Below are 12,619 nucleotides of genomic sequence, written 5' to 3'. Positions count from 1 at the left end.
ATGTTCTTGTTCAAGGAATTGGCAGGCCCATTTGAATGAACTTTGAAAGGGTGGGACAATGTGTGTCTCTGTTCTTTAGTAGAAAGCCTTCTCCTGCTAGAGAGTAACTCTGAGTATTCTGGCAGTTCAGAAAGACTTGTCTCCATGTAGCCCCTAACATGTAATTCAGATCTAGTTCTTTTAAGAAACAAAATAATTGACAGAGAAGATTAAAAAAAAATTAAAACAAAACGAAAGAAAAGGTACACTAGCCAGCTTTCCCAGTAAGAAGCAGCCTTCCCTTGCTGGGCATCAACACAGCCCTGTTAACGTCCACTACCTTTTCTTTTGTCTAATCTGTAGTCAGTCAGCATAGTTTTTAAATGTTCTTGTAATTGTGACACCTTCTTCCTCCTTCTAATGGAATTTCAGAGTTGAAGGAGGGACAGCTGGGATCTTTTTCCCTTTCCTAAATGCACTAACAGGGAAACTGATTTTGAAGAAAAGCTTCTGTTCTCCTCATCTGCTGTTCAAGATGTCAAAGGTACATGCGGGGCCAAGAACTGCCGAGTGCTTAGATCTTACACTCATCAGCCCATAAACCCTCAAGATTCCTCACTATAAAGAGTGGGTGCTAGCCTGCATTTTTTTTACAGTCTGAGTTTTTTATTTAGGCACAACAAGGCATTGTAACTTGTCTGAAGTTGAGGCAGTCAGTTCAGGAAGCTGACCCTTAACACAGTTGAGGGTTAAGTGCAAACAATACACATTCACTGTGTGACTAGAAAGGCTATATCACAATTTATAAAGTGTCAGATTAGTGCTAATTGTCATTCCACTTCAAAGTTTTTACATAAAGAGAAAAAAAAGTAAGTACCTTCTTCTTCCTATAGGAACAAAATATTTTCCCCATCCGGGTAAGGACTACTTTTCCTTAGATCCACTAGTAAGGACTTTATTATTTTATTCTGAGCTGAATTTCAATAAAGAAGATAGCCTGAAAAATGTAGAGTATTTCAAGCTGCTTCCATAAATTGCTCCCCTGTGTAAGTGCAACCACATCTGGTCTCCTTGGAGGAGCTGGAGAATGGCATGGTTGCTAGCCATCTCATGGTCTGGAGCACCATCATTGACATAGGCTGACACTAAGACCTCATTCTTCATGAGGCTGAATACAGTGGTACATTCACAGCCAGTTTTAGCAAGTGGAAAATGAATACATACATGCCATTCACTGGGCAATTGAATCTACCAAGCTGAAGATCAAACGATTCTCCCAAGTTGTTCAGGAGAAGATCAAACACAATAGGTTGGTCTAAAGTTCCAGGAGCCAGATTGGATGTTCAACTCTCATTTGCTGAGGCAGAGGGTAGACGTGTACTGGAAGGATGGCAGCTGCGGGGCTCGTTGCTGGCACATCCACAGGGGTCATGCTCCGGGATTCTCCTTGCCCAGAATCTCCACTGTTAAAAGTCTCGCTGTCTCTCTCTGGGCTGCTCACCTGAGAGGAGTCTTCCACCCTGCTCTTGAATTTGCCTGAAGACCACTAGATGTCCCTAACATTGCTGGGAATTATCCCTTTGAGTATAAGGTGTTCCAGGATATTCTCTAGCTTGCAGCTGCAGTTGGCTGTAATTCCCATTGGAAGCTGAAGAGGGTCCTCTATGACTATTGAAACCTTTGTAGCCACCAGGAGACCGATAGGGATTCATTAGTAACTTCCCACCACGTGTACATCCTCTCAGAGTCCCCCGACAACTGATGAAAGGCGAGCAGGTCTGGGAAACATATGCTAGCCTGCATTTTAAATTCTTCCAGTTTAGCTTGTGTTCTGCAGGCAGAAACTGTCCTATGCAAAAGACAGAGATCATTATGGAAGACCACAACTGGTCAAAACGCACTGATTGCAGAGTGCTCAGCCCCAGTGAATCCATCTACAACACAACTCCTGCAGCTAATGCTCAGGGAACTTTGTGGAACAGAGGCCAGAAAGATTTTAAATACCAGAGGGCCAGGAAATATTCTGTGAGAGTATGTCCCCTGGAAATGACAGAGAAGCTTCACTCATGATACCTCAGCAATATGGCTGTCTAAGGAAGACCTGAACAGGCACACCACCCATAGACATGGTAACACGGTGCCCCACCCATAGACCAAGAAGTACAGGCAACTCAAGATTGCTGAGAATTACTTTATGGTTCTTGTGAGGAGTGCTCTCCAGCCCAAGTAGTTTAACTTTAAGATATATGTGTATATTTTATAACTTCGTACATATTTTATGTAGTAAATATTTGTAAGATCTATGTGTATATTTATATGTATTGTGTATAATTTTAGGTAACTATAAAGCTATGTGATCCCTTCAGGTTTTATCAAACAACCTTGTCTCCCATTCTTCCTCTTCCTGCTCTCCTCTCTAGTTGAAGCCCCCTTCCTGTTACTGTTTCCCACTTCATACCACCTTACTCTGCTATCCCACCCCCAGATGCCCACCATTGCAGCCCATGGTCTCTTTATAATTGCCTGGTCTTTGTGGTTACTCCATGCTCTGTACTTGCATCTGAGGATGGAGCTAGGAACCACAGACGAAAGAGAACACACAGCATTTGTCTTCCTGGGTCTCCTTTTACCTCATTCAATACAAACTTCTCTAGGTTCACCCATTTATCTGCTAATTTCATATTTTCATTTTCTTTATAGATGAATAATATTCCATTGTGTATAGGTACTGAATTTTCATTATCCATTCATCTGTAGAAGGACATTTAGGTTGTTTCCATTTCCTGGCTGTTATGAATAGAATGGCAAGGAAAATGCTGAGGAAGTGTCTATGGAGTAGGTTGTTGAGTCCTTTGGGCATGTGACAAGGAGTGGTATAGCTGGGTTGTGGTGATATTGTGTTCCCCAAAACATTGTGCACCCTAATAAACTTATCTGGGGTCAGAGAACAGAACAGCCACAATATTAAGCATAGAGGTTAGACAATGGTAGCACACGCCTTTAATCCTAGCATTCCAGAGGCAGAGATCCACCTGGATCTCTGTGAGTTCAAGGCCACACTGGAAACAGCCAAGCCTGGTGACTCACGCCTTTAATCCTAGGAAGTAATGGCAGGAGGCAGAAAGTTATTTAAGGCATGAGGACGAGGAACTATAGCCTGGTTAAGTTTTTAGACTTTTGAGCAGCACAGTTCAGCTGAGAGGCATCCAGTCTGAGGAAACAGGACCACCTGAGGGTTTGGCAAGGTGAGGTGACTGTGGCTTGTTCTGCTTCTCTGATCTTCCAGTGTTCACCCCAGTACCAGGCCCTGAGTTTGTTTTTATTGATAAGAACCTTTAAGATTCGTGCTGCACTGGGTCATGTGGTAGATATTTTTAAGAAGTGTTTTGAGGTTCTCCATACTGATTTCTGCAGTGGCCACGGCACTTTGCATTTCCACCAACAGTGGGTGAGGGTTCCTCATTCTCCACAGCCTTGTCAGCATTTGTTTTCAGTTGCTTTTTATGATCAGCTTTGGACTGAAAACTCCCCAGGCCAGTTCCATGATGAGATGGCCCATCATATTACACTTCTGGCTAGAATCTCAGACAACCTTACCCATTACTCTAAGACTGGCTGCAGACTCTACAGCTAGCCCTATTGAGACCTAACTATCTAGGCTTTCTTACAGGACCCCACAGGGAAACCATTGCCCCCAAACAGCAGGAAGCAATTCTAAGAAAATGACGCCCCCTCTCCCACAGGTTTCATTTTTCTCAGGGTTATGGATGGATGGTTATAGGGTTGGGGGTGGAACACTAAAGTTTAGACTCAGTATTCTTCTTTAGAAAAGAAAAAGGGGAATGGATAGGTATAGTATATTAAGGTATATTATTGTATCAACTAGCGAACTGATTTAGGAAACTATCAGCCTTGGATAATTTGCACTGATATGGATTCTTGTATATTTGATACAAATGTAAACTATTCTTATATTCATATTTAAGATAATTTGTATATTAATACAAATACAAAAACTATGTTTGTTGTATTGTACATATATTTCTACTCCTGTTTGAAATATTTTGTGTGTTGATAGAAATGTAAAATTATATTTGTCATACTGTATGTATGTTCTACCTCTGTTTAGGATATTTTGTATATCGATACATGTTAAAGATATTGTTGTCATCTTGCATTATACATTTCTACCTTTGTTGAAGATATTTTGTGTATTATCACAATTTTGAGGTCATTGTCCTTATTCAGTACATCTGCTTACAGACTGTTTACCTTGTTAATGTGAAGCCTTAGTCCTTAGGTTATTTAAATAGAGAAGATTTACAGATTAATGTCACCCATGCTGTCATTTCTATAGTTATAATAGTTAGGTTTTCCAGATTTACAGAAACATGTGTCAGATGGATAGTTAATCTTGAAACACCTCATAGACCTAGAGAATATGGCATTTAAATGCTTTGATATCTTAGAATTTTGTTGACCTGAGACACAATTGCTCCTGGCAGCACCAGTCTGATCCCAAGAGAATGTTGGGCTTCTAGACATTTCCATTTGGAAGTTTATGGTGATATTTTATTTGTACTGAAATGTGATTTTAATTTTATGTTAATAAATAAAGTTGCCCTGGGGTCAGAGCTATTAGAGCCATAGCAAGAGCGTGGTGGTTAGAAGAGCTAGGTAGATTTCTGTGTGTTCAGGGATACAGCCAGTATTGGAGACATACGCCTTTAAGACCTGGAGGGCGGTACTTACAGGCAGTGATGAGGCAGTCATGTGGTTGGGTTTACAACCAATAAGAAGGCAGAACAGAAAGAGTATTTAAACACAGACAAACAGGAAGTAGCTCTCTCTCGGGGAAGCTAGGAGCACTGCAGGAGGTAAGATTTTATCTCTGAGCTCTGACCTCTCGGCTTTCTCTTTTACATTGGCTCTGTGTTTCTTATTTTAAAAAGACGATTGGTTACATCTACATCTGGCGCCCAACGTGACAAGAATCCATTAAAAACTGCTTGGGACTGGCTCCCTAGCCCGAGCAGCCGGATCCCTAGCCGGAGAAGCCGACTCCCTAGCCCTGGCCCAGGTCTGCTTGGGCTCAGGCCAGACTGTGAGCTGCTTGCTTAAAGCCAGTGCTACAAACAACTCAGGCCTGCCCTGCTAAACAGGGCCCCTGCCTGTAAAGCCAAGCCTTAACTCGGCTCAAGAGGGAACAAGTGGCTGGATTTAAGCTTTAGCCAGCTATGCTTTCGCTTTCACTTTCACTTTCGCTTTTGCTTTCTCTCTGTCTCTCTGTTTCTGTCTCTCTCTCTTTCTCTCTGGATTCACACCTAGGACACTAGGTGGCTCTTTTGAAATTCGCTCGGATTTCTACTGTTCTGCGCAGATTTGGTAAGTCATAAAGGAAACTATTTAAAAGACAAATTTTTTCCACATTTAAAAAAAATGGGTTTCCTGTGTACATTGGAAGAAAATTGGGTTTTGTTTGAAATTTTAGGCAGTCTGACAATGGAACAACTATATGAAAAGATTAGTATTATGGGAATTATGCAGTTTATCACCATGCTTATTCTCATTTTACTATTTAAAAAGATAGTTGATTTAAGTGCCAGGATAACAGCTTTAGAAAAACCTGTTAAACCTGTAAAAATTCAGACAGGAGAAATTAACAGTGAAGTTGGTTCAAGTTTGGATCATAAGGTTACAGAAAGAAAGCCTGTTTTCACACAGTCACCCTTAATTTATCCTGTAACCATACAGCAGATGCCTGATCAAATGGCTACACAAAATATTTGGGCTCCAATTGAATTGATGGATTTTAAAAGGTTTAAGGAGGCAATAGTATCTTATGGCATGCATTCCCCATATGTAAAGCAAATGTTAAACTCTTGGTCAACATATAATAGGATTATACCACAGGACTGGCGGGACCTTGCACAAGCTGTTCTGGAACCCAGCCAGAGACTTCAATTTCTAACGTGGTTTAAGGAGGAAGCTAGAAATGTAGAAAAACAATGGACGGATAAAGGAATACAAGTTTGTCAGGATCAGCTTATTGGAGAAGGCCAATATGCTTCAATACAAACACAATGTTTATATGATGTTCAAACCCTAATTTTATGTCGAATGGCAGCCTTGAATGCATGGGACAGAGTTGAGGAACCAGGAAAAAAACCTGAGTCATTCACAAAGGTTATGCAAGGCCCAAAAGAATCTTTCACAGATTTTTTAGAAAGACTGGCTTCAGCAGTAAACAGAATGGTCTCAGGATCAGAAGCTAGTAAGGCAATAATTGAAGCTTTGGCATTTGAGAATGCGAATGCAGCATGTAAAAGAATAATCAGGCCGTTAAAGGCAAGATCTGCACCTTTGGAAGATTGGATTAGAGAAACAATTAATGTTGAGGTTGATGAGCATAATGATACGTGGGTAGGAGAAGTAATTTCAAAAGTTTTGAGGAGTGTTAGATGTTTTGGGTGTGGAAAGCAAGGACATTTTAAAAGGGACTGTAAACAGGTCATTCCTAGAAGCAATATTTCTTCAAGGAACAATGGCAACAGAATGCCCCTTCCTTCTGGAGTATGCAGAAGGTGTGGTAAGGGAAAACACTGGACCAATGAATGTAGATCAACAAAGGACAGACAGGGTAATCCTTTGCCTCAGTTTTCGGGAAACTCCCGGAGGGGCCTCATGCAGGCCCCCATAGCAAAATCAGTTCAAACCTTTCCTGCAGCTGCAGAGGAAATCCCTGCTCTGAGCGATTAAATAACCAAATGACTATTGGAATAAATCATGCTGGTCAGGATGATGAAACAGAGAGAATAGAAAATTCAGGAGAAAACATAAAGAAAATTTTTTGGCAAACTTCTATTAATGAACAGAGACCAAAATTAACGATAAAAATAAATGGTGTTTTGTTGTCTGGTCTGGTAGACACAGGTGCGGACATTACCATAATTGCACCACAATTTTGGCATCCAGCTTGGCCTCTTCAGGAGGTAAACGTTCAGCTGTTAGGAATTGGGACATTATCTGGAGTGAAACAGAGTGCAAGATGGCTGGAATGTATAGGTCCAGAAGGACAGAGAGGAAAATTAAAACCATATGTGGCTAACATAGCTATGAACCTGTGGGGTCGAGACTTGTTGCAACAATGGAATACTCAGATTAAAATCCCTCCAATCTCAGAAACAAATCATAAACTAGCACATGTTGCTGAGAGAAATATTAGAAGGCATTATTTTGAGTGGTTACCAGCCATCCATATTATACAGGAACAGGGCACAACAACTGATAATCTTCCAAAAATACCAACAGCTCTACCTTTAAAATGGTTAACAGACAAGCCTGTATGGGTTCAGCAATGGCCTTTAACAACAGAGAAACTCCAGGCTTTAGAAGAGCTGGTAGAAGAACAGTTAAATGCTCAGCATATTGAACAGTCAACCAGCCCTTGGAATTCTCCTGTATTTGTTATTAAAAAGAAATCTGGTAAATGGAGAATGGTAACAGACCTTAGAGCAATTAACAAAGTAATTCAGCCAATGGGCTCTCTACAATCTGGAATTCCTTTGCCTACTCTGTTACCAAAAGGATGGCCTCTCATAGTTATTGATTTAAAAGACTGTTTCTTTTCAATACCCTTACAAGAAAAAGACAAAGAAAGATTTGCTTTCACAGTGCCTACTTATAATAATTCTCAACCGGTTAAAAGATTTCAATGGAGGGTCCTCCCACAGGGAATGTTAAATAGCCCAACTCTGTGCCAATATTTTGTACAACAGCCATTGGAAGTGATACGTAAAAAATTTCCTAAATCTATAATTTATCATTATATGGATGATATTTTACTAGCTGACTCAAATGCAGATACTTTAGAAAGAATGTTTGAAGAAGTAAAGAAAATTTTGCCTTGCTGGGGATTACAAATTGCTCCTGAAAAAATACAAAGAGGGGATTCTATTAATTATTTAGGATATAAAATAGAGCTACAAAAAATTAGACCCCAAAAGGTGCAAATTCGGAGAGATAGACTACAGACTCTTAATGACTTTCAAAGATTATTTGGAGATATTTCTCATCTACGAACTATTGTTGGGGTAAAAAATGATGAACTGACTAATTTGTTCAAAACCTTAAAAGGTGACAAGGACTTAAATAGTCCAAGAGAATTATCACCTGAAGCTGAGAAAGAATTGGCCTTGGTAGAAAAGAAAGTACATGAAGGGCACGTGGATCGTATTGATCCAAAGCTGGATTGCATTTTGGTTATTTTACCTTCTAGGCATTCTCCTACTGGAATATTAATGCAAAGGGAAGATATTATATTGGAATGGATATTTTTACCAAATAAACCAAATAAAAAATTAAAAACTTATGGGGAAAAAATCTCTGACTTGATTTGGAAAGGAAAATTGAGACTTCGTCAATTAGTAGGAATAGACCCAGCAGAAATTGTTGTACCTTTAACTAAGGAGGACATTGAAAAATTATGGACAGCAAGTGAACCTTGGCAAAGAGCTTGCAGTAATTTTTTGGGAGAAATTAACAGCAAATATCCCAAAAGCAACAGAATTGATTTTATAAAGAGAGCTGATTGGATCTTGCCTCGAATTGTACGGCAAAAACCCATATCTGGAGTTCATACATTTTATACAGATGCCAACAAACAAGGAAAGGCAGGTTACAAATCAGAAAATTTAAGTAAAGTGGTACAAAGTCCTTATAATTCAGTGCAAAAATCAGAATTGTATGCTATTCTGTTGGTATTAATGGATTTTTCAGAACCTCTCAACATAGTAACTGACTCTCAGTATGCTGAAAGAGTGGTATTACATATTGAGACTGCAGAATTTATCCATGATGCTTCAGAATTAACTTCACTATTTATTCAATTACAAGATACAATCAGGAAAAGGAGTCATCCTTTATATATAACTCACATCCGATCTCATACTGGTCTGTCAGGCCCTTTAGCACAAGGCAATGATGAGATTGATAAATTATTGATAGGAAATGTGCTGGAGGCCTCAGAATTTCATAAAAAACATCATGTCAATAGTAAAGGTTTAAAAAAAGATTTTTCCATAACCTGGCAACAAGCCAAAGAAATAGTAAAGAAATGTCCTACTTGTTCCTTCTATAATCAAACACCATTACCAGCAGGATGTAACCCAAAGGGTACTCAGAGGAATGAAATCTGGCAGATGGATGTGTTTCACTTTGCAGAATTTGGAAAATTGAAATATGTACACCACACCATTGATACTTATTCAGGATTTCAATGGGCAACTGCTTTGAGTTCTGAAAAAGCTGATTCTGTAATCACTCATTTGCTAGAAGTTATGGCCATCATGGGTATACCTGCACAAATCAAAACTGACAATGCTCCATCATATGTCTCTGTTAAAATGAAACAGTTTTTTGCTTATTACAATATAAAGCATATTACAGGTATACCACATAATCCTACAGGTCAAGCAGTTATAGAAAGATCAAACAGAACTCTAAAGGATATGCTAAATAAACAGAAAGGAGTAACAAAAACTCCCATAAATAGACTGCATAATGCTCTATTAACTTTGAATTTTCTGAATGCCAATGAGAAAGGAACAACAGCTGCAGAGAGACATTGGATAATAGAAAAAACTACAGAATTAAATCAGCCTATATACTTTAAGGATGTGCTGACCTCAGAATGGAAACCAGGGTATGTATTACGTTGGGGACGAGGTTTTGCTTTTGTTTCTACAGGAGAAGATAAGCTGTGGATACCATCAAAATTGATAAAGGTTCGATTTGAAAAAGAGAAACCTCTTAATTAGAGGAGGTGATAGTTCATCAACCAGCATGAACATCCAATTTAAACTAACTTGTACCAGTAACACATGTCTTTTCACTTAATCAGATAATAACTTGCCAGAAAGGAACATCCCCAAAATTAGTCTTGGGAAAAGTTTTTGTTTTTTGTCTTTTAGGAGGATGAAGGTTAAGGAATCTGAAGAACACAAGACAAATGAGACAACTGAAGAAAAGGGACAAATCATCTATCCCAAGAAACAGAGTGAAATGGCGTATGGGTATATATTATCTAAAAAAAAAAAAATTTATGTCTTCTTAAATGTTTGTTTCCGCTTTTCTCTAAAGATTTAACACTATTGGTCTTCTAATAGTCCCAGTTTAATTAAAATTTAAAGCTGACTTTGGAGTTGGAGAATGGCTCTCTCCTTCTTTAAACTCAAGCATGTTGTTAAAATGAAAATACAAACTCCCTGTATCATGACAGAATAAAAGAGCCATTTTCTGCTATGGGACAGGACAAAAGCCAAATTAATTAAGGGACTATTCTATTACTAATCTCAACTCTTTGATTCTATTCTGATTCTTTAAACTTTTCTTAAAGTATAAATTTTATATCAATATTTACAAGATTAATATATACATATACATTTTAAACTTTGTTAAGATATGAATGGTCATATAGAGTACTAACTAATTCTAGAAAAAAGGCTTCAATTAGCTGCATATATATGTCTTTGTGTTCGAGTCTCTTATCAGTTTTCTGCAGGAAATCATGGCCAGGCCTAACATCAACTGAAATCTCCAGGAAGAAGATGGGGCCCAACAACAACAACAACAACAACAACAACAATTCCACGTGGACAATAATAATATCACTAAGCTGACAAACATCATCTACAGATCAGCTTTGAACTACAAGGTGCTCAGAGCAATTTTGAGATGACTAGCTGAGAAGATCCAGTCTCAAAGACTACTTGAATAAGGACTTGAGATAAACCCTGAACTTTGGCTTTATACACAGACTGGATAATAATGAAGGATGTAGTTACCTTTCCTAGAATTTGACAATTAACCTAAATTTTTCTTTCAGGATAAAGATAACTTCGCCCATACCCAGCAGGAAGCAATTTTAAGAATATGACACCCACATTGCCAAAGAAGTGGTGTGGGGCGGGTGGTTTTTTTTTTGGTTCTTTTTAATGGGTTTTGGGTCTGGGATAATTTTCATTGTTTAGGGGGTTTGGTTACAAGTTGTTGTCAAGGGTTAGGAAAAAGGCTAAGCAAAGGAGATTAGATTTAAGGTTCTTGTTTAAAAAAAAAAGAAAGAAAGAAAAGAAAAGAAAAAGACAATTACTAGTTTTAAATACTTTACATTATTACCAACTATTAGGATATAAAGAAATGAAAGTTAGTACTTAGACATTACAATAGAAATTGTAGTCATATTAGATATGTTTTAAAAAATTGAGCAGATATATTTTAGACAGGTCATCTTCAAACCCTTCAGAGATCTACTGAATATGGCATTTAAAATGTTTTAATAACTTAGAAATTTTTCTTTTTTGAGACATGTCGGCTCCTGGCAGTACCAATCTACTTCATAGAAAATATGGGCATTGAAGAAACTGCATATGGAGTTAATTTTCATTGTGGCAAAAGTTAGCCACTGGACAACAAAGTATCCTCAAATCAACAGGACAAAATGGACAGACAGAACACGAAACAAAGGACTACCGATTCCTGCCAAAACAAGTGTGGTTATGGCTTTATCAGAAGGCATCTTCTGAGGCCAGGACAATATGGCACCATCCCTGAAGTGGCCTTCACAATCTGGAAAAGGTACAGTACCCTTTTCTTCGAAGGCAGCTGAACAGGCAGTGGGCCGATGGCTTCTGTTGTGCAATGGAACAGCAACTGAAAGCTCACACCTCTCAATAGTAGACTGGCATTTAATAGAGGGATGTGGAGAAGAAGGGGATGCTGAGATGAAGCCATATATACACAGCCAAGAAGAATGGACAGCTGAATTAAAAAACCATCAACAATTTCCAGAATTTAAAATCCTGAATCATGACATGACACTAGTGGAATTCAGGTGTTTCTGGTACATGGACTGCTCTCACCCAATGTGAGGTTGAACTGTTGACCTTGTGTACAACCTACTTCACAAATGAGTCTGTCAGATACGATAAGCCTATAGGCGGAAGATGATGCCCCAACACTGCGAAGAAACCTCAGGTGACTGTCCAGGCAGCTGGCTGTTTCTGTCAACTCACAAATTTTTTGGAAGTTGCTTGCATGCACTTCCTGTTTTTATTTTTGTTAGCTAATATTATTTCCTTCTTGGGTCTCTGAGGGAGTTGAAGATTAGTTAGTTATAGTTGAAGATTAATTAGGATAGAAAGTGAATTAGATACATTTTGGACTTACTAAAATAGGATAGATAAGGGAATTATTTTCTCAGATTTGTCAAATACAAATGGACTAGACATCGTTTAGGTATTTGTTACTTGTATATATTGTATATAGTTATTGTACTTTTGTATATAGTTTTTCTTTTATTAGTTATAACCTTTTGTCTTTTTTCTTTTTATTAAAATAGAAAAGGGGAAATATGGTGATATTTTATTTGTACTGAAATGTGATTTTAATTTTATGTTAATAAATAAAGTTGCCCTGGGGTCAGAGCTATTAGAGCCATAGCAAGAGCGTGGTGGTTAGAAGAGCTAGGTAGATTTCTGTGTGTTCAGGGATACAGCCAGTATTGGAGACATACGCCTTTAAGACCTGGAGGGCGGTACTTACAGGCAGTGATGAGGCAGTCATGTGGTTGGGTTTACAACCA

At 38.5% G+C, this 12,619-nt stretch overlaps 1 pseudogene; it reads right to left on the bottom strand.

Annotated features, from left to right (window-relative positions):
• Positions 1-959: 959 nt before the first annotated feature.
• On the bottom strand, positions 960-2,485 carry LOC143272658 (caprin-2 pseudogene; annotated as a pseudogene).
• Positions 2,486-12,619: the final 10,134 nt, after the last annotated feature.

This window comes from Peromyscus maniculatus, chromosome 4 (genome assembly GCF_049852395.1).
Source record: "Peromyscus maniculatus bairdii isolate BWxNUB_F1_BW_parent chromosome 4, HU_Pman_BW_mat_3.1, whole genome shotgun sequence".
Classification (NCBI taxonomy): Eukaryota; Metazoa; Chordata; class Mammalia; order Rodentia; family Cricetidae; genus Peromyscus; species Peromyscus maniculatus.
The sequence above is the reverse complement of the archived record's forward strand: the minus strand, read 5'-3'. Positions and strand labels throughout refer to the sequence as shown.